The sequence below is a fragment of the Loxodonta africana genome, chromosome 15, assembly GCF_030014295.1.
Source record: "Loxodonta africana isolate mLoxAfr1 chromosome 15, mLoxAfr1.hap2, whole genome shotgun sequence".
In the NCBI taxonomy this organism is placed as follows: domain Eukaryota; kingdom Metazoa; phylum Chordata; class Mammalia; order Proboscidea; family Elephantidae; genus Loxodonta; species Loxodonta africana.
This window is the reverse complement of record NC_087356.1, coordinates 69856793-69861516: the sequence shown is the minus strand read 5'-3', so window position 1 is coordinate 69861516 and position 4724 is coordinate 69856793. Positions and strand designations below refer to the sequence as shown.

The window sequence follows — 4724 nt, the reverse complement described above, 5'->3', positions numbered from 1 at the left end:
TCAAAAGACTTCACCAAAAAAGTAAAAACGTTACCTACAGACTGGGAAAAAGCTTTTAGCTATGACATTTCCGATCAACACCTGATGTCTAAAATCTACATGATACTGCAAAAACTCAACTACAGAAAGACAAACAACCAATTAAAAAATGGGCAAAAGATATGAACAGACACTTCACTAAAGAAGACATTCAGGTAGCTAACACACACATGAGGAAATGCTCATGATCATTAGCCATTAGAGAAAAGCAAACCAAAACTACAATGAAATTTCATCTCACTCCAAGGCTGCCACAAATCCAAAAAACACAAAATAATAAATGTTGGAGAGGCTGTGGAGGGATTGGTACATTTATACACTCCTGGTGGGAATGTAAAAAGGTACAACCACTTTGGAAACTGATTTGGTGATTCCTTAAAAAGCTAGAAATAGAACTACCATGGGATCCAGCAATCCCACTTCTTAGAATATACCCTAGAGAAATGAGAGCCTTTACATGAACAGATACATGCACACCCTTGCTTATTACAGCACTGTTTACAATAGCAAAAAGATGGAAGTAACCAGGGTGCCCATCGTCGGATGAATGGATAAATAAATTATGATACATTCACAGAAGGGAATATTACCCATCGATACAGAACAGTGATGAATCTGTGAAACATTCCATAACATGGAGGAATCTGGAAGGTATAATGATGAGTGAAATTAGTCAACTGCAAAAGGACAAATATTTTATAAGACCATTATTATAAGAGCTCGAGAAATAGTTTAAACAGAGAAGAAAATATTGATTGATTGTTATGAGAGGGGGGCTGGAGGGAGGATGGGATAGCGGCATGCACTAATTACATGGTAGATGAGAGCTACTGTAGGTGACAGGAAGGACAACACACAATACAGGCAGGGTCAGCACAACTGGACTAAGCCAAAAGCAGAGAAGTACCCTGAATAAACTGAGTGCTTCGAAAGCCAGCATGGCAGGGGCGGGGTTTGGGGACCATGCTTTCAGGGGACATCTAAGTCAATTGGCATAATAAAATCTATTAAGAAAACATCCTGCATCCTACTTTGGAGTGTGGCCTCTGGCGTCTTAAACACTAGCAAGCCACCATCTAAGATGCATCAATTGGTTTCAACCCACTTCCATCAAACGAGAATGAAGAACACCAAGGACATGAGGTAATTACGACCCCGTGAGGTAGAAAAGGCCACATAAACCAGAGACTACATCATCCTGAGACCAGAAAAACTAGATGGTGCCAGGCTACAACCAATGAATGCCCTGACAGGGAACCCAACAGAGAACCCCTGAGGCAGCAGGAGAACTGTGGGACGCAGACCCCAAATTGTCATGAAAAGACCAGACTTAATGGTCTGAGACTAGAAGGATCCCAGTGGTCATGGCCCCCAGACCTGTTGGCCCAGGACAGGAACCATTCCCAGAGCCTCTTCAGACATGGATTGAACTAGACAGTCAGTTGGAGAGGGTTGCCGGTGAGGAGTGAGCTTCTTGGATCAGGTGGACACTTGAGACTATGTTGGCATGTCCTGCCTGGAGGGGAGATGAGAGGGTAGAGGCAATTAGAAGCTGGCAAAATGTACACCAAAAGAGAGTGGAGGGAGGGAGTGGGATGTCTCATTAGGGGGAGAGCAATTGGGAGTCTATATAGCATGGTGCACATAAATTTTTGTGTGAGAGACTGATTGGATTTTTAAACTTTCACTTAAAGGACAACAAATTTTTTTTAAATATACATAAAATATAAATTTAATAAAAAGGTCCTCAGCGTACTTGTATTTCTTCAATTACTGCTTTATAGTTTGTGTTAGGGGCTTAAGACTTTTAACATTCTTTTTTTTCCTCTCAGTTTTTTCAAAGCATCTAGTTTAATGTAATGCACTTTATAGCTCTCAGAACTGCAGAGGGGCAAGGTTGCTGCAGCAAAAAGTGGGTTACAATAGGGTATGGGTTTATTGCTGGAGATGGAAGATCAACAGTCTCAGAAAACAGGGAACTCTTGGGCACTGGCATTCGGGATGGCATTCTGGAAGATAAGCGCCCGATGACCAGTGGCCCAGAAGCCTGGGTGGCAGCAGAGTCTGGGGGGGGAATAGGGCACCGGCCTGGGCGGCTGACAGAGTCATTTTCCCCCAAGGCAAATGTCCGCGGCAGGACATACCGGACCCCCGCCCTAGCCTTGGCGTGGGCAGGACTTGTGAGCGGTCTCGGCCCCCTGCGGCGCCCCCCTCCTTGGGACCCACACCGACCTTGCCCCAGGCGGCCAGGCTGGCTCAGTGCCCCCGCCACAGTGCCAGGCGCAGGCTGGGGACGCCCATCGGCACCTGGGCCGAGGGCTCATGGGAGCGCGACGCCGAGTCCCGGCCAGGCCGCCGCCCTCCAGCGGTCCCTTAGCACCTCGCTCCACAGCGCCAATGGCCAGCTGGGCGGGGAAGGGCGGGCGCGCGCGCCGCAGCGGCTGGCGGCGGGGGGCGTGGTCGTTGGGTGTGCTATGGCCGCGCGCCCGGACGCCGCAGCCGCCTCAGTCTGCAGCTCCGCCTGCGCCCTCTGCTCCCGGCGTCGGGATCCAGTACGCAGGCCCGCCGAGCGGCCAATGAAGGCGGGAGGCTCGCGGTGTAGAGCCCGTCAGCCCCGGAGCCGCGTCCCGCACCCGGACATCCCGGTAAGCGGGAGCGAAGACAGCGGGACCTGGCGGGCACCCCAAGGGGTAGGGCTGCGGGCGGCCCTCCGGGGACTCTGAGGTGTTTGTATGAGGGCCGCCCCCAAGGTGCCCCTGTGTAGGAGAATGATCCTATGTGTCTGCTGCTTCTGGCCCCTCGAGAGAGTTCCTGAGGAGGGTTGGAGAGCCGCCCCCATGGAGCACCCCTGTGTGAACGGAGCCTCCCCAGGAGTCTCTCTGTATTTGTCCCCCTGGGCTCCTCAGTGTAACTACGGACCCCCAAGGGCGGCCTCTGGACTTGCCTCTGTGGAAGAGAGTGCCCTGTTGTGAGGATATTCAATCTGCTCAATGGATAGGCTCATGTGTTGGGGTCCTAAAACCTTTGACCCTCAGCCATGTGAGTGAACGTGGAAGCAGACCCTGTAGCTCCAGTCAAGCTTTCAGATGACTGCTGCCCTGGCGGATGTCTGGACTGCAGCCTCATGGAAGTCAGAAGCACCCTTCTAAGCCACTCCCAAATTCCTGACCCACATAGTATTTTTTGTTTTAGACTACTAAGTTTTGGGGCAATTTCTTAAGTAGCATTAGGTAACTAATACACCCTCCTCAGTAGCAGTGGCCTTCCTGGGGATTAAAGCAGTGAGAGGAAAAACCAAGCCCGGTCTGTTAGGTGAATATTAAGATGATACAGATCCTACGAATACGGTTTAATTCTAGCCCAATCACAAATATTCTGCAAATAGTTCCAGCATGGAAGTGAAGGATGTCAGCAGGTTGCTGTAAATCTTCTCAAAAACACTATCTGAAAAGGAAATAAATGTGGAGAGAATAGCTCACCGCAGTTCCATTTGAATATATTCATTTCAAAGCTGACCGATATCCTTACTGCCTGGATTTTTCAGCTTCTGATCTTCCACTTATTCTCTGATCACATTCTTATTCTTCTGCGTTGTCACATGTGACACTCTCCCCCTGCAAACATAAACGAGAGGACCTCCCTAGGCCCATTTCTTGCACTCTTCACATTTATTTTTTCCCGTATCTGCCCCTAAATGGATCTTATTTATGCAAAAAGTTTCCTATCTCTTTCGTTTCAAAATCTTTTGTCTCCCAATCTCACATCTGTCTTCAAGCAGAGCTGCTTTCTTTCTGGTATCCCCATTTCCCAGATTGGTTTACTCTCATTTCTTTTAGGAATATCATCAGCCACTCCACACTTCGATCTCAATGGCCAAGTTCTGTCAGAAATTGCTCACAAGCTTTGGACCAAGGAACCAAGACCATCCGTGGAGACATGATCATCTTTCCCATTACAACTTTCTGCTTCATAACCTTCTCCCCTTCCCAGTAATCACCTCAGAGACCCACATGTATTTACTAAGTGCTACCAACTTGCCAGGCACTATGCTAAAGAAGTAAATGTTTTATGCTCTTGAGTTCATATACTGCCAGTTTTTGAGTCATAAGGGGCAAATTATAGCTTTGCAGTGCACTTATAGGAGTTAACATATATTATGGAGTCCCTGAGTGGCTCAAGGACCCTGGTTGCACAGTGGGTAAGGGCTCGAAGGTGGGCAGTTCAAATCCACCAGCTGCTTCTTGGAAGCCCTATGGGGCAGTTCTACTGTGTTCCATAGGGTCACTATGAGTCGGAATCAATGGCAACGGGTTAGGTGGCTCAAATGGTTAAACACTCAGGTACTAACTGAAAGGTTGGTGGTTCAAATCTACCTGGGGGCACCTCGAAAGAGAGATCTGGTGATGTCCTCCTGCAAGGTCACAGTCTTTGAAAACACTACAGAGTACAGTTCTACCCTGAAACACATAGGGTCACCGTAAGTGGGAATCCACTTGATGGCCACTGTTTTGTTTTTTTGCTTTTATGCCTTTTCAGAGGTGACACTGACACTTAGTTACTGTTTTTCCCTCTTCTGGCAGTCACATTCTTAGTCCCTCTGCCTTTACTCTATCAAATTAGTTTGTCCATAACCTTTGGGTAAACTGGCCACACTTGTAGCTTCATTTGATCTGAATCACTCAGAT

The 4724-nt window shown here is 48.1% G+C and overlaps 1 long non-coding RNA gene across 1 annotated transcript; it reads left to right on the top strand.

Moving 5' to 3' along the window:
- The first annotated feature begins 2573 nt into the window (after nt 1–2573).
- On the top strand, nt 2574–4117 carry LOC135227824 (uncharacterized). The gene is made up of 2 exons (XR_010318007.1): nt 2574–2684; nt 3876–4117. It is a non-coding gene; the product is annotated as an uncharacterized LOC135227824 (long non-coding RNA).
- Nucleotides 4118–4724: the final 607 nt, after the last annotated feature.